This window comes from Heloderma suspectum, chromosome 2 (assembly GCF_057233095.1).
Source record: "Heloderma suspectum isolate Gila_16-S chromosome 2, 16-S_ref, whole genome shotgun sequence".
NCBI lineage: Eukaryota > Metazoa > Chordata > Lepidosauria > Squamata > Helodermatidae > Heloderma > Heloderma suspectum.
In genome coordinates this window covers 176,841,703-176,859,793 of record NC_139459.1, presented here as the reverse complement: position 1 = coordinate 176,859,793, position 18,091 = coordinate 176,841,703, and positions in this window count along the sequence as shown.

Genomic DNA, 18,091 nt, shown 5'->3' with positions numbered 1-18,091 from the left:
TGTGGTTTTTCACACAATAGGCTAGCCTATTCAAAACAAAAGACAGCAGCACCAATGTTATTCCCAACACATTTTTAAATTCTTCCCTTTACCAAAGCCAACTGATTTCTTCAAAAATTCCAAATAATGCTTAGAAGTGCCCCACCCTGCGTCCGGCTTGCCTGGCCATGGCGGGGCTATTGTGGGTGGGTGGGGTGAGATGACATTCTTGGCTGCCATTGGTAGCCTGGGGTAGTCTCACCGGAGGGGGGAGGGGTTGGCAAGGCAGAGAATCATAGAATCATATAATAGTAGGGTTGGAAGGGGCTTACAAGACCATCGAGTCCAACCCCCTGCCTAGTGCAGGAATCCAAATCAGAGCATCCCTGACAGATGGCTGTCCAGCCTCATCTTGAATGCTTCCAGTGTGGGAGTGCCCACCACCTCGCTAGGTCATTGGTTCCATTGTCATCTTGCTCTAACAGGAAGTTTTCCCTGATGTTCATCCAGAATGTGATTTCCTGTAACTTGAGCCCATGATTCCATGTCCTGCATTCTGGAATGATCGAGAAGTTATCCTGGCCTTCCTCTCTGTGACAACCTTTCAAGTACTTGAAGAGCACTATCATATCTCCCCTCAGTCTTCTCTTCTCAAGGCTCAGCATGCCCAGTTCTTTCAGACTCTCTTCATAGGGCTTTGTTTCCAGTCCCCTGATCATCGTTGTTGCCCTCCTCTGAACCCTCTCCAGCTTATCTGCATCCTTCTTAAAGTGTGGTGCCCAGAACTGCCCAGATGAGGCCTAACCAGTGCTGAGTAGAGAGGAACTAGTACTTCCTGGGATTTGGAAGCTATGCTTCTATTAATGCAGCCCAAAATAGCATTTGCCTTTTTTGTAGCCACATCACATTGTTGGCTCCTATTCAGCTTGTGATCTACAACAGTTCCAAGATCCTTCTCGCTTGTAGTGTTGTTGAGTCACGGAATATTTATCCCTATTAAATGTCATTCTGTTGTTTTCTGCCCAGTGCTCCAATCTATCAAGATCACTTTGCATTTTGTTTCTGTCTTCCAAGTATTCGCTATCCTGCCCAATTTTGTGTCATCTGCAAATTTGATCAGCATTCGCTGCACCTCCTCCTCCAAGTCATTAATAAAAATGTTGAAGAGCACTGGGCCCACGACTGAGCCCTGTGGTACTCTGCTCATTACCTCTCCCCAGTTTGAGAACATCCCATTGATAAGTACTCTTTGAGTCCAGTTCTGTAGCCAACTGTGGATCCACCGGATCGTTGTTTTATTAGCCCACTTTGAGCTAGTTTGCTAATCAGGATATCATGGGGCACTTTGTTGAAAACTTTGCTGAAGTTGAGGTATATGGTGTCCACAGCATTCCCACAGTCCACAAGGGAGGCTACCTGATCAAAAACTGAGATCAGATTCGTCTGGCAGGACTTGTTCTTGACAAATCCATGTTGGCTTCGAGTAATCACTGCATTGTTTTCAAGGTGCTTAAAGATGGATTTCTTTATCATCTGCTCCAGAATTTTCCCAGGGATTGATGTCAGACTGACTGGTCTGTAGTTCCCAGGTTCCTCCTTTTTACCCCTTTTGAAGATAGGGACAACATTAGCCCTCCTCCAGTCTGCTGGTTGCATAGGATTGTGCCCTAAATAGCCAGTGAAATCCCATCTTTGAAGGCTTTCTCCTGCTTGGCTGAAAAAGAAGACTTCCCCATCCACCCAGGGAGCCAATGTGTTGGGAGGTACTGGGTAAAACAAGGGTACATAAAATCAACAAAGGGATCCTCATAATTTCATATGATTTTTAAAGGGGAGACCCACAAAACCAGTATCCAATGACAGAGCACATCTGCCTCCACTGACTGAAGTAAAAAAAATATGGATCTTCCACCAGCCTAAAATCCTGCATTTAAAATGGGGCTTTCTGCTTCCATTTTAAATGCAGTATCACAGCTCACTGCCTTTACACATGCTCCTTTACCCCCTCCCCTTATCCCCCGTCTCCTGGTAGCTTAACTTCTGCTGTACTGTTTTCTAGTGGCCCAAATCCTGGGCACTAACTTACATGGGAGTAAGCCACATTGAACTCAATGGGACTCACTTCTGAGTAGGCATAAGATCACCCTGTAAGTCTGCAACCCTCGAGTAAGCCCCATTGAACTTAATAGGGTGTTCTGAAACAACAGAGGACGTTGCTTCTGAGCTTGGTGGGGTGGGGGATCAGAAGTGTCTCCCTTCATTGCCAGGAGGCATTGTACCCTCTTCTCCCTCCGATTGAGAAGGCAGGAGACGCAATTGGCAGGCATTTGTCTGCATTTGTCCCAGCGATAGGCTAATGGCAGCCGCCATTAGCATTTCGCTTTCCGGAGAGCTGCTCCACAGGAAATCCTCCAGAGCTGGAGGTAAGTGATGCCGTTCCGCTGCGGAATCTGGAAGTTGGATTCTCTGGAAACCATCCTCCTTTGAGTCTGCGGCGGAATTCTCTGACCTGGCTTGCATGATCACAGCCCACCATGGCAGCCCACCATGACTTATTTAAGCCACAACAAGCCACGGAGTCTACAGGTGACAGATTGCCTATTCAAGCCCTGGCTGAAGCTTATCATGCCACCCAAACCTGGGCAGCAGAGGTTGTTTGAGGGTTAAACACCTCTCAGATACCCCATGGTCTGTTGTAGGGTTATTTGAGGTTGTTTAACCCTCAAACAATCCCTGCCACCCAGGTTTGGATGGCACAACAAACCATGGCAATCCCCTGCTGGGCGCTGAATATTCAAAATGGCTGCCCGCATGTGCTCCCTGTTTGCTCCCTGTGATCGCTCTCTCTCTCTGGGAACTTGCTTGCTTGCTTGTATAGTCCTTTACCCAGCTGGGGCAGCTTCCTCCGCTCTGCTCAGTTAGGAGTCAGGAAACAGAAAGTTTGAGCAGCCATACTGAAGATGACAGTGTAAGGTTCTAAAGGATCTCCTAATGCTCATCAGTTATTGGACTTTGAATGTTCTGTTTGTATGAGAAAAATAAGGTACCTTAGTTGTAAGTACAGAAAAAGTAACTTATATAATGCTCATAAAAAACCAGGTACCCTCTGTGAGCTCAGGAGAGTCTCGAAAGCCCAGAAGAAGAAGAGGGGGGGGGGAGCACTGGGGCGAGGACAACCTGTTTTTCTCTTTTGCATGCACTTTGAGAGAGACTCAGCCTCATTTTGGAGGACAGAATCTCTTTGCAATAGGAATTGAATTTCAGAATTAAATTAAACTGGGAAGCTCATTTCTACAATTTTTTAAAGATTACTTCTTATTTTGAAATGTCAACAAAACAAAAGGAAAATTGTAGCTACATAGATCTGAAAATATCAGTTCCAGCCCATCCATATGAAATGCATAGCTATGTCTATATATGGAAATACAGGTCAGAATTATACCTAAATGCCATCAAAAGCAGACCAAAGATCTATTGGAATTGGAATAGCCATTGGCAAGTGGATATTCCACCCACTGAAATGCTGAAAATGTTGTCAGGTCCTCAGTCCCTTGTGTTACACCAAGTGACTGTTTGCACTTCCAACGTGGTAATATCAGTCTTTGGGCTTCCAAAGGGTGTGAAGAAACCATTTGTCCCGAGGGTGTGCTAACTCCCAGGGGCAGGTGGATAATTTAAGAGGACGTGTAATTCAGTAAATATTAGGGATGTTCTAATACAAGGTGTTTCTGTTATCACCTTGTCCCCCAAAGAGGCAACGACTGGGCATTGCCAAAACACACAGCTCAAAGAAGCATCAGCTCTAGCAGATAACAAACTTGAGCAAAGCCTTATGGAAGAGACGTTGTGGCATCCAACAGAGGTGGAACAAGACTATTTGCTGAAAAAGGCATCACCTGAGGAAAGCTCTTCTTTGACGGTTGAAATCTGTTCAGATCCTGGCTGTGACTGGAGATTGAGATGCTGCTTAGAGCAGGCATCAGTTGATGGGCTCTGGCAGATCTCTTGCGAGGCACAGACAAATCAGGAGGTTTGCAAACCAATCGGAATACGGACAATTGTGATGCCGGCCTTTGAGCAAGGGCCTAGCAAGGACCGAGCCAATGGCAGAACAGGAGCGGCGTGGACTGAGCCGCGACCGGCAGCTGGAACGTCCGACAGCCTCAGGTGGGGCAACCTGCCACCGTCCTGGCCCTGCCTGGCACCGTGTTGCTGCCCGAGAGAGACGCTACCTCGAGGCTGCAGCTGGAGAGCAAAACCACTCCCCCAGGAAGCTTGCTGTGGATTTGGGCCAGCGGGGCTCAAGGTTCCTGGGAGGGCTCTTGCTATCTGCCCACCGATGCAGGGCGGCAATGCCCTGGCGGCAGCACTGTCAAAGGCATGGCCGCCAAGGGCAGGGGCACCCTTTGGGGGCACCCCGTGGGTGGGGCGCAGGGCAAGGCCACCCCCTCACATCTGGCTGGCTGACTCTGCAGCTCTATATGCGGGCTCAGCTGTTTCTCCCACAAACGCGTTCTTGCCTCTCTCCGGGCTCCCCACTGCGGTGCTTGGCTCAGCATCCGGGGAGGCTTGGGGCTGGGGAGGGGGTGGCCATGGTCCATAGGGGTCCCATCGCCCTCTGCAGGCTCCCTGCCCATGGGACTGCTGGTCCGGGTGTTCGCACCTTGTGCTGGGCCAGTGGGACAGACTGGGGATTCTGCTGGCGTCCCGCTCACCCCGCTGCTCCACAGACTCTGCAGCTGAGCAGAAGGAGGGCTCTCAGGCGCGCTGCTGAGAGCCCCCAGACTGTTGCTTCTGGGTGGTCTCCATGGCAACCATGGGACTGTACCAACATGTCACTGGCCCCGCACATGTAGCGGGGCAGACGCCGCACTTGGCTTTCTCAGCTGGACGTGGAGACGCTGATCGGAAGGGGGGCTTTGCTTCAGTCCCGGCGTCTCGGTCAGGTCATTGCTTGCTGAGGTCAGACTTACGGTAGCTTTCCCCCTCCGCCATGGTGGCCCTAAGGACGCTGCAGACCCATCTGAGGCCTGCTGTAATGCATTCGCTGGGCACTTCCAGCACAGAATCTCTTGCATCTGCCAGGACCTGGACGGGGTTGTCGGGGCTCAAAGCCCCCGATTCTAAGTCGCCCTCAGACACCACGTTTTGCGGCAGGCACCAGACTGTGCTGGAAGCCTCCCGTCCCTGCATGGGCATTCAGGAGAAAGCGTTGGGGAAGCTTGACGCGGCTGGTTGTGGTGAGTTGTATGGAGAGAATGCTAGACATCCGCGCTCATTCTAGTCCGCCTCGAATTTCTTCCGCATCTCTCGTGTCAGCAGCCATCGACTGCAGAGGGAGCAGAGGGTCCAGGCCCACCTCAGTTCAGGCTGCTCTCAAGCCACTCCTGGGGGGTTTGGGGGCAGCTGCTGCGGCCACAGACACAGCCGCAAGGTGCACTGGAGGAGAGTCCTGGCGACATCCTTCCCTACTTCGGCAGCAGAGCAGCCAACCCCAAAACTACACCCCGCCATCGCCCTTCCCTGCTGGACGTATTCCTTTAGTGGGACCCGAGGGAGACAGAGGATCCCTGTTCAGTGGAGATTCTCAGGGCGTGATTGTCTGCCCCACCTGCCCAAGGACAGCTCATGAGTAAGAGACAGGCAAGGAGCAGACATATCTCCACAGGGGCCTTTCCTGTCGCTAAATCTGAAGAAGAAGAAGAAGAAGAAGAAGAAGAAGAAGAAGAAGAAGAAGAAGAAGAAGAAGAAGAAGAAGACATGAACTCGACAAATCCGGGGGTAAGGCCAGCAGGACCTGCGACCAAAGGAGGAAGGTCAAGACCACGGGAGGACTGCATGGCAGAAGAAAAAGAAACAAACGAAGAGTGTCCAAAGCAGGGTCGCAGCGGCACTGGTGGGACAGGAGCAGGACGAGAAGCGCTTCCCTGTCGTCCCCCTCCTCTCCCGCCACTGCTCTTGCCATGGCTGGGAGGGGAGGAGGATTGGGGAGCACCGCTCCTCCGTTTCCCTCTGGCGTTGTGACCAGGTTGTCAGGAGCGCCCTAGTGGCCTCTTACAGTAGACTCCAATAGCCAACTCAAGACACAGGCAAAAGGATTCTTTTCAAGCCTTTAATCCTTTTACAACTTAATGACTCTTTCAGTTGCTGATCACCAGCGACTAAGCAATGAACAGCAGAGTAGCCTATGCTCCAGGTAGGCAGTTGGTCCCTGTTTGAAGGAGAATCACTTGAAAACCCTGAACTTATGGGCTAGGGAGAGATCCTCCCTCTTTCCCTTGGGTTCACAGGACGCGGCCGTTGCTTGCGCGCCAAACGGGTACTACGCCTCCTTTCTGCCCCCTCCATGGCTCGTCGCTCCCTGCGTCTGCATCGAGAGTCTAGCAAGCCCCCCTCCTGCACTTTCTCACTGCCTGGGTCACTATCTATCTCAGGAGTGCCAGCAGAAGGAATCTCTGCCAGCTGCTGTGCTTGTGAGGGATGAGCTGGCTCCTCTCCCATGGATTGCTGATCCTTCTCAGAATCAGAACTGTTCTGGGGTTCTATCAGCTCAGTTTCCACCCTGACAACAGGGTGACAGTGTGACAGTGAGGGCAGAAGGAGGCACAAGACCGGCTACCCTCTCACCGCTGCCCTCCCTGTCACGCCACCAGAAAATCCACTGGTGAGTCGGGAGTGCAGGGGGGCGAGCTCCATTGCCCAAATAGAGTCCTCCAGCAGCCCTATTTGCAACATGTTTGTTTGATTTTCCTCCTTTGTTATTTCTGAGCTTTTTCTGTCTGCTTTTTTAGCTGCTAGTTCCGATTCCAAATCTGATTGCAAGTTTAATATTGGAGACGTAAAAAATGTCCCTGCTGCCCTTGGGTGCTGTGTGGACACTTATAGCCAGAAGTCAGGTTCCAGTGCTATGCCATTGGCCTCTGTGCATGCAAGGGGGAGGGGACTCCATCTTGTCCTTCCCCTCAGGGAGCAAAATGTCTTCGATCACCTGGCGAATGGGGCACAGAGGGGGTGGATTTGCTTATGGGGCGGTAGTTTTGGATAAAACTACCTCTGTGGCCCCTTCCTTGGGCAGCCCGGGCCTGGCACACTTGACTTCTGCTCATTCCTGGCTGGAAGTGTTCTAAGATGTAGCACCAGTCATCAAACTTCCCACCCTTGCAGGAAAAAATATGTTCTCTGTCTCACAATGACCCACAGCTAGGGATGGCGGAGAATTTCTCCACGAATCTCGGGGAGGCCGAATGCCAACGCATTCGGCCCCCCGAAATTGTTGGTGAAATTCTCCGCCACCCCCCCGCCACCCTCCGGGATGGGACTTACCTCCCTCGAATGTCCATCTCGGCGGCGGGTCCTGGCAGGAGTTGGGTGGCGTTTCGGCGGGGGTGGGGACGGCGGCTGCCGCCGCTATTACAAAATAAACTTTAAAAAAAAGAACACACCCGTGATAGGCTACATAACGATTAACGTAGCCTACCACGGCTAGATTTCCAAAGTCAGCCATGGTAGGCTACGTAAATCGTTACGTAGCCTATCACGGGTGACTTTGGGGGGGGGGGGAAGCGCGTATGCAAATAGCGTTGCCCTTATTTTCGCCGTAGTCTACGTAAATCTTTACGTAGACTACCGGGACCAAATAAGGAACGCAAATGGCAATGCCCATGGGCGCCGCCATTTGCGTACGCGTTTTTTTTTTCCCCCAAAGTCACCCGTGATAGGCTACGTAACGATTTACGTAGCCTATCACGGCTGACTTTGGAAATCTAGCCGTGATAGACTACGTTTATCGTTACGTAGCCTATCACGGGTGTGTGTGTGTTGTTGTTTTTACTTTTGTATTTCCCGGCCGGGGAGACGGGGCGCTTCTCCCCAGCCTGAATTTCAGCCAGGTGAGGCGGGGCGCCTCCCCCCCAGCCTGAATTTTGGCTGGGCGAGGTGGGGCGCCTCCCTCCCCGGCTTGAACTTTGGGGGGAGAACCGAAGCGCCTCCCCCCCACCGCGAAGCAAGCTGCGGGACCAGGTAAGTCCCTTTCGTACATCCCTACCCACAGCAGGTTCGAGACTTCTACTCATGGTGGTGGCCTCCTGCCTTCTCTGCCTTCTCCCCACAATGTCCTGAAATGACGCAGGGACAGGGCACCGGGGAGGATGCAGCATGGGGGCCTGGCTGCCAACACAGTGGCTGCTGATGCCACTTGCATTGGCAGCACAACAAAGCAAAAAACCTCGAGAAGGAAGAGAAGAAGCTGTGCTGCAACCCCTGCCCATCTTGAAGCCCACCTAGGAGATAGACACTGTGTGAGAACTTCCCCACTCTGGCTCTGCCTATTGACAGAGTCCAACGTTCCAGCACCATCAACGGTGTCCAGGAAACACAATGGCGGGCAAGGGCATGCAAAGATTGGCTGACTTGGCTGAAGGATGCCTTCGCCTGCCTTGACCTACCCGTCAGCTCCCTAGGGCAATTCAAGAGGAGGCTGCCTCTGGCCAGGTATCTTCCCAGGCAGCTCTTAATTTGAAGTCTCTCTCTAACTGAAGGGCTGTCCAAGTCCGAGTTAAGGATGGAGAAACATTAGAAGGGAGAGTATGGAGGAGCCTTCAAGTCGCCCACCCACATTTAGCCCCTGGACAGCATGCATTAGCGATCTTCCTTTCCTCCTGCTGATTATGCAGATTCCATGTGGGAATGTGCGACGCAGAACCCCTGTTGACTGGGGTGGGCTTCAGGGAGCATACAACTCCCCTGCTAAAACAGCTTCCCTGGCTCCCGGTCTGTTTCCGGGCACAGTTAAAGTGCTAGGCATGACCTATAAAGCCCTATGTGGCTCGGGCCCAGGTTAGCTGAAAGACGGTATTCTCCCCTGTGAGCATGCTTGTGCCCTCTGCCCTGAGGTCTTCAGGGGAGGCCCTCTCACGGTCCTACACCATCACATCTGGATGGAACGTGGGAGAGGGCCTTCTCTGAGGCTGCCCCAAGGCTCTGGAACTCCCTTCCCAGGGAGGCAAGAGAGGCACCCTCCTTGACATGCTTTCGTAGGCATGTACAAACTTTTTTGTTCCAGCAAGCCTTTGGGGATAGCTAGTCTGGACCTGGACTTTTGGGAAAAAGGCGGGATATAAATATGCTGATGACGACGACGACAGCAACACCACCACCAAAGATGACATGTCATCACCTGTCAGTTGAAAATTCCTCAGTTTTCCCCCAAACCTTGAAATTGCTCTGTAGGTCGCATTCCATGGCAACTCAAATTCCTCACATCCCCCTGAAGCTACAGACGTGTAACTTCCCGTTAAGGCCAAGGTTCTGAAGGCCCACCATGGTGACTTTGCTAAGAGGGATGCTTGAATGCCTTGAATTGCTGAAGCAAAGTCTGTTGAGGGCCTATAAGCTGCCAAAACTGGGGGCAATTGGTCAAGCTCCCTCATCCTGGATGGAGATGGTCTCGTCCATCCCTAATCCTGTGAGCCCCCAAAGGGGAGGATTTCCCCACCACAGATATCCCTAGTACTAGTTTGAACTTGCTTGCTTTCTATAGCTTAATAAAAGTAAGCTTTAAAATTTATTTTGTTGTTCAACTGAAGTTCAGTGCCTCTCACTGCTGAAGAGAAACCACTTGAACAATCCTTAGCTAGACACAGCAGGCGAGGTGAAGCAAAATGCCTGAAGTGTAGAAAGTCTTCTTAAATTGGGCAAGCGCAATCTGAATACCTTTCCAATTGTTTCCTCGTATTCTCTTTGGGCAAGGGTTTCTAGTAGGGCTGTGCACCGCTTTGAACCCCGAGTCGAGGTGGGCGGCTTTGGGCCACTTTGTGCCCCCTCTGAGGCGAAGCAGAGGGGGCACGAAGCAGCCCAGAGCGGGTCGGGAGAAGGCGGCAGAGGAGGTGGAGAAGGCGGCAGAGGAGGCGGTGGCCTAGGTAAGGAGCTGGGGGGGCATGGGGGGCCTATTGTTGCCAAAACTTATATAGGTCTGTTGAGGGCCTATAAGTTGCCAAAACTGGGGGCAATTGGTCATGCCCCCAGGGCCTGCAGAAGAGGCCACCACCACCACCAGGGAAGAGGCGGGCCTGCTGCTGCTGGGCCTGCTGCCGCTGCTGCTGCCGCCGCCGCCGCTGCCACCACTACCAGGCCTTCCCTGGAGACTTCTGCCTGGCAGACCACCAGTCCCTGCAGGACCAGGCCCCCAGGTACCGAGCCAGCTGTGCTGCTCCACCTGCCCTCCCTGGAGGGGCTACATAAGCTGGCTGGCTGAGGTGGCCTGGGAGAGTCAGGGCCTGCAGGAGAGGCCACCACCACCACCACCACTACCGGGGAAGAGGCGGGCCTGCTGCTGTTGCTGGGCCTGCTGCTGCTGGGCCTGCCGCTGCCACCGCCACCGCCACCGCTGCCACAACCACCAGGCCTTCCCTGGAGACTTCTGCCTGGCAGACCACCAGTCCCTGCAGGACCAGGCCCCCAGGTACTGAGCCAGCTGTGCTCCTCCACCTGCCCTCCTTGGAGAGGCTACATAAGCTGGCTGGCTGAGGTGGCCCGGGAGAGCCAGGGCCTGCAGGAGAGGCCACCACCATCACCGGGGAAGAGGCGTGCCACCACCACCACCACCACCACCACCACCTGGCCTTCCCTGTGGACTCTGGCCTGGCATTATTTTTAAGGGGATTTTTAATTGTTGTGTGTGTGTGTGTTTTCTTTTTCTTGGGGGATTTTGTTGTGGTTTTAGGGGTGGGTAGCCTGCCTGATAGGCGGGAGCGAGGGGGCATGTGTCCACCTGATGGAAGCCGTGGGGGGAGTGTTGGGGGCCAGAAGATACTGAGGCAGGGTGGCAGGCACTGGTGGAGCGCTAGGGGCAGGCCATGCCAGGTAAGGGGAACAAAGGAGAGATGTGTAGTATCTGTCCCCTGCTCCGGGCCTGTCCAGAGCCAAAGGATGGCTGGGGGAGGCGTGACCCCATCTTCTGGCCTTCGTTTGCTGCTCTGCAATGCCAGGTCTGTTACCCAGCAAACCTCCCTCATCCATGACATGATCCTGGATGAGGGTGCAGACCGGGCATGTATTACGGAGACCTGGCTGGCCGAGGCTGCTGCTCCAACCCTTGCAGCCATGTGTCCAGCTGGATTTTCGTATGCACAGCAGCCGAGGGCTGGGGATCGGGGAGGGGGAGTGGCTGTTATCTACCGAGAGTCCTTGGTCTTCACCAGACCCCCTCTCCGGGAGACCAAGGTTGCTGAGTGCATGTACTGGAGGTTGGGCCCAAAGGGCAGTCTGGGGATTCTGCTCGTGTACCGTCGACCCCACTGCACGACTGACTCCCTGGCCGAGGTGCTTGAGGTGGTCTCTGATGTGCGTGTACAGTCCCCTAACTTATTGGTGTTGGGGGACTTCAACGTACATTCGGAGGCCATCCTCACAGGAGCACCTCGGGACTTCATGGAGACCATGGCCTCCTGGGAGCTGCACTATATTCTAACTGGGCCCACCCATGTAGCCGGTCATGCACTAGACCTTGTGTTTGTTTCTGGAGAAGTGGGGAGTGATCTGGAAGTTGGGGGTATATCCACCACCCCCTTGTCATGGTCAGATCACTATCTGGTGACGTTGGACTTCTCGGTTCCACAACCCCTCCGCAGGGGTGGAGGACCCATTAAAATGGTCCACCCCAGGCATCTTATGGATCCAAATGGATTCCTGAACGCGCTTGGGGATTCTCTGGGGCATGCCAACGGCCACTCGGTCGAGACCCTGGTGGGTGGCTGGAATGCCGCAATCACTGGGGCATTAGATCAGGTGGCTCCAAAACGCCCTCTCCCCCTGAACAGGGCTCGGACTGCACCATGGTTCAATCCGCGGTTACGAGCTCTGAAACAGGAGGTGAGACGGCTAGAGCGCCGGTGGCGGAAGTCTCGCTCCAAAGACGATCAGACACGGGCTAGAGCTGTATCTTCAGCCTATCACGTGGCGGTGAAGGCAGCAAAAAAGGAATATTCTGCTGCCTCCATCGCGTCTGCAGAGTGCTGTCCCAGGAGGCTGTTCCAAGTGGTCCGGAGCCTGGTCGGTCCTGTGGCTCCGGAACCACTGGAGCATACTAAGGCCTCCTGTGAGGCCTTGGCAAGGCACTTTGCAGATAAAATTGATCAGATTAGGTGTGTTACTCTGCATGCTGTGGATACAGTTAGTGAGCAAGAGGCAGCCTGTGGCAAACCGGTTTTGTGGGATTGGTTCCAGCTTCTTCCTCCTGATGAAGTGGACAAGGTGCTTTCATCAGTACGGCCGACCACCTGCTTACTTGATCCTTGCCCATCTTGGCTCATTATGAGCTGCAGAGAGAGACTGGGTGAGGGGATCAGGGTGGTGGTGACCGCCTCCCTTGAGGAGGGAGTGATGCCATCAGCCCTCAAGGAGGCAGTGATAAGACCGCTCTTAAAGAAGCCCTCCTTGGATCCTCAAGTTTTGAACAATTTTCGCCCAGTCTCAAATCTGCCATTTTGGGGCAAGGTGATTGAGCGGGTGGTGGCGGTGCAGTTGAAGGCACACTTGGAAGAAACTGATTATCTAGACCCATTTCAGTCGGGCTTCAGGCCTGGGCATGGGACAGAAACGGCCTTGTTCGCCTTGGTAGATGATATGAGGGGGGCTCTGGATAGGGGCGAATGCTCCTTCCTTGTTCTCCTCGACCTCTCAGCGGCTTTAGATACCGTTGACCACGGTATCCTCCTGAACCGCCTGGAGGGGTTGGGCATTGGGGACACCGTATTGCGGTTGTTCCGGTCCTTCCTCTCCAGCAGGTACCAAAGGGTAGCACTGGGAGAGGAGGTTTCAGACCCGTGGCCACTTACTTGTGGGGTGCCACAGGGTTCCATCCTCTCCCCGATGCTATTTAACATCTATGTGAAGCCGCTGGGGGCTATCATCAGGAGGTTTGGGGTGCAGCGTCATCAATATGCGGATGACATGCAGCTCTACCTCTCGTTTAAATCTTCACCAAGGTTGGCCGTAGAATCCCTGTCCAAATGTCTGGAGACGGTGAGTGGCTGGATGGGGAGGAATAGGCTGAAGCTGAACCCTGACAAGACCGAGGTACTTTTGGTGGGAGACAAGAGGAGGCTGGGGGATGTTGACCTGGTGTTGAATGGGGTACTGCTACCCTTGAAAGACCAGGTCCGCAGCCTGGGGGTCATTTTGGACTCCCAGCTGTCCATGGAGGCTCAGGTGTCAGCTGTGAGCCGGACAGCACTGTATCAACTCCATCTGATACGGCGGCTGTGCCCCTTCCTTCCCGACCATCTGCTCCCATCGGTAGTACATGCCCTGGTCTCCTCTCGTTTAGATTAATGTAATGCGCTCTACGTGGGGTTACCCTTGAAGATGGTTCGGAAACTGCAGCTGGTACAGAACGCAGCGGCTCGCCTGATTAAAGGCAGCCGCCAGCGAGATTAAGGAGCGCCTCCAGCAGCACCAGACAGGCCGCGTAACAAGATCAGCCTCGGATGGCCTTCTCTCTGTCCCATCAGCCAGGACAGCTAGACTGGTGGGGACGAGGGAGAGGGCCTTTTCTGTGGTGGCCCCTACTCTGTGGAACTCACTCCCTTGAGAACTCCGTCATGCCCCCTCTTTAATGAGCTTCCGTCGTGCATTAAAAACGCTGTTGTTCAGGCAGGCATTGGGGGTGGGTTAGGGTATTTTAGAAAATGTTTTTATTGTAGAATGTTATTGTTTTAAACTGTTTTTATTGTATGTTGTACATCGCCCAAAGTGGCTGGGTGGCCAGCCAGATGGGCGATTAATAAATTTAATAATAAAAAAATAAATTATGCTCCCTGATCCTGGATGGAGATGGTCTCGTCCATCCCTAATCCGGTGAGCCCCCAAAGGGGAGGATTTCCCCACAACAGATATCCCTAGTACAGTACTAGTTTGAACTTCTAAGGGATTCTTGCCCACAATAGTAGATATGATGGTCACCTGAATTATATTCGCCCATGCCTGTCCATTTTAGTTCGCTGATTCCCAAGATGTCTATGTTCATTCTTGCCATCTCACGTTTGACCACCTCCAGCTTACCTTGATTCATTGATCTGACATTCCAGGTTCCTAAACAATATTGTTCTTTACAGCATCGGATTTTCTTTTCACCACCAGACACATCCACAGCTGAGTGACCTTTCGGCTTTGGCCCAGCCGCTTCACTCTTTCTGGTGCTACTTGGAAATACCCTCTGCTCTTCCCCAGTAGTATATTGGACACCTTCCAACCTGTGGGGCTCATCTTCCGGTGTCATATCTTTTAGCCTTGTGATACGTTCCATGGGGTAGTCAACAAAAGGGTGGGAAAAGCAGTACCGGGGTACAATCTTAAAAATGATAGAATGATCTCAGTACGAATCCAAGGCAAACCATTCAACATCACAGTAATTCAAGTCTATGCCCCAACCACTGAGGCCGAAGAAGCAGAAGTTGATCGGTTCTATGAAGACCTACAACACCTTCTAGAACTAACACCAAAAAAAGAGGTCCTCTTCATCATAGGGGATTGGAATGCTAAAGTAGGAAGTCAAGAAATCACCGGGATAACAGGCAGGCATGGCCTTGGTGTACAAAATGAAGCAGGACAAAAGCTAATAGAGTTTTGCCAAGAGAACACGCTGATCATAGCAAACACTCTTTTCCAACAGCACAAGAGACAACTCTACACATGGACATCACCAGATGGTCAATATCAAAATCAGATTGATTATGTCCTTTGCAGCCAAAGATGGAGAAGCTCCATACAGTCAGTCAAAACAAGACCTGGAGCTGACTGTGGCTCAGATCATGAGCTGCTGCTTGCAGAATTTCGGCTTAAATTGAAGAACGTAGGGAAAACCACTAAACCATTCAGGTATGACCTAAATCATATCCCTTATGAATGTACAGTGGAGGTGAGGAATAGATTTCAGGGATTAGACCTGATAGACAGAGTGCCTGAGGAACTATGGACGGAGGTCCGTAACATTGTTCAGGAGGCAGCAACTCAATCCATCCCAAAGAAAAAGAAATGCAAGAAAGCCAAGTGTCTGTCTGATGAGGCTTTACAAGTAGCTGAGGAAAGAAGGGAAGCGAAAAGCAAGGGAGAAAGGGGAAGATATATCCAACTGAATGCAGAGTTCCAGAGAATAGCAAGGAGAGACAAGAAGGCCTTCTTAAATGAACAATGCAAAGAAATCGAGGAAAACAACAGAATGGGAAAGACTAGAGATCTCTTCAAGAAAATTGGAGATCTCAAGGGAATGTTTTGTGCAAAGTCGGGCATAATAAAGGACCAACAAGGCAGGGACCTAACAGAAGCAGATGAGATTAAGAAGAGGTGGCAAGAATACACAGAAGAACTATACAGGAAAGATCTTAATGTCCCTGATAGCCATGAGAGTGCGGTCACTGAACTTGAGCCGGACATCCTCGAGAGTGAAGTCAAGTGGGCCTTAGGAAGCATTAGTAACAACAAAGCTAGCGGAGAGGACAGTATTCCAGCTGAGCTATTTAAAATCCTAAAAGTTGATGCTGTTAAAAGTGCTGCACTCAATATGCCAACAAATTTGGAACACTCAACAATGGCCACAAGACTGGAAAAGGTAAGTTTACATTCCAATTCCAAAGAAGGGCAATGCCAAAGAGTGTTCAAACTACTGCACAATTGTGCTCATTTCACATGCCAGCAAGGTTATGCTCAAAACCCTACAAGCTAGGCTTCAGCAGTATGCGAACCGAGAACTACCGGAAGTACAAGCCGGGTTTAGAAGAGGCAGAGGAACTAGAGATCAAATCGCCAACATTCGCTGCATCATGGAGAAAGCAAGAGAATTCCAGAAAAACGTCTATTTCTGCTTCATTGACTATGCTAAAGCCTTTGATTGTGTGGATCACAACAAACTGTGGCAAATTCTGAAAGTGATGGGAGTACCAGACCACCTTACCTGTCTCCTGAGAAACCTGTACGAGGGTCAAGAAGCAACAGTAAGAACCAGACATGGAACAACCGATTGGTTCAAAATTGGGAAAGGAGTACGACAAGGCTGCATATTGTCACCCTGCTTATTTAACTTATATGCAGAGTACATCATGAGAAACGCCGGCTTGGATGAATCAGAGGTCGGAATTAAGATTGCTGGGAGAATTATCAACAACCTCCAATATGCAGACGATACCACCCTTATGGCAGAAAGCAAAGAGGATCTCAAGAGCCTCTTGTTGAGGGTGAAAGAGGAGAGTGCAAAAGCTGGTTTGAAACTCAACATTAAAAAACTAAGATCATGGCATCTGGCCCTATCACTTCCTGGCATATAGAAGGGGAAGAAATGGAAGCAGTGACAGATTTTACTTTCTTGGGCTCCAAGATCACCGCAGACGGTGACTGTAGCCATGAAATTAAAAGACGCTTGCTCCTTGGGAGGAAAGCTATGGCCAACCTAGACAGCATAGTAAGAAGCAGAGACATCACCTTGCCGATAAAGGTCCGTCTAATCAAAGCTATGGTTTCCCCAGTAGTAATGTATGGCTGTGAGAGCTGGACTATAAGGAAGGCTGAGCGCTGAAGAATTGATGCTTTCGAACTGTGGTGCTGGAGAAGACTCTTACGAGTTCCCTGGACTGCAAGGAGGTCAAATCAGTCCATCCTAAAGGAAATCAACCCTGAGTGCTCATTGGAAAGACAGATCCTGAAGCTGAAGCTCAAATATTTTGGCCACCTAATGCGAAGAGAAAACTCTCTGGAAAAGACCCTGATGCTGGGAAAGACTGAAGGCAAAAGGAGAAGGGGACAGCAGAGGATGAGATGGCTAGATAGCATCACCGATGCAATGAATATGAACTTGAGCACGCTCCGGGAGAGAGCGCAGGACAGGAAGGCCTGGCATGGTATGGTCCATGTGGTCACGAAGAGTCGGACACGACTGAACGACTGAACAACAACAACAACAAGTTTGAACTTGCTTGCTTTCTATAGCTTAATAAAAGTAAGCTTTAAAATTTGTTTTGTTGTTCAACTGAAGTTCAGTGCCTTTCACTGCTGAAGAGAAACCACTTGAACAATCCTTACCTAGACACAGCAGGCGAGGTGAAGCAAAATGCCTGAAGTGTAGAAAGGCTTGTTAAATTGGGCAAGCGCATTCTCAATACCTTTCCAATTGTTTCCTCATATTATCTTTGGGCAAGGGTTTCTAGTAGGGCTGTGCACCGCTTCGAACCCTGAGTTGAGGCGGGCGGCTTTGGGCCACTTTGTGCCCCCTCCGAGGCGAAGCAGAGGGGGCACGAAGCAGCCCAGAGCGGGTCGGGAGAAGGCGGCAGAGGAGATGGAGAAGGCGGCAGAGGAGGCGGTGGCCTAGGTAAGGAGCTGGGGGGGCATGGGGGGCACCCGCTTCAGGTTTGGGGTTGAGGCAGTTCGCCCCCCCCAGATCTGCCTAAGACATATTGGGCCCACCTCGGAAGGTGTGAAGCAGCATCCAAGTCAGATTGCAGGGTCCCTGCACAGTCCTAGTTTCTAGGATACTGTTGAAAATGGGTAGAAACATTGGGCGAGGGAAAAGTCCTTTCACATTGAATGGGAGGGTCCATTGGCAAGGTCTAAGGATCTTCCACATTATTTCTACATCCCCTACATACCTTACCCCACAAATCCTCAGTTTGCACAAGCACATCCTTCCTCATAGGATCCACACTTTCCCTATGCTAACACTTTTTTCTCAGAGGAGAAATTAGGGTCTACCCTTCATTCCCAGAAACTCTTCTGCCAACGAGACTACACACTTTACCTCACATCTGCACCTAATCCCAATCTCTATGTGTCTCGAAATGGAGTTGAAGGCTAAATGAAGACTCTGTGCAAGGGCTGGTGCTGAGTACCACATTTCTAGTGAAAGAGATGCCTGGGACCCAGTCCCCATGAAACCAGTGGCCTCTCATCTGGAAGCCCCCTCCCCCCATCCCCATCACATGGGGGCTCTCCTTCATCATTTCAGAAGTTTCCATCCAATGAAAAATAGATGTGGGGGCTGAAACCTCAAGGATCCTGCCCCAAGTCATATCTTGGATGGTAAGAAGCAAATGTTCAACAAATATGTTCTGGCACATGGCGCAAAGAACCA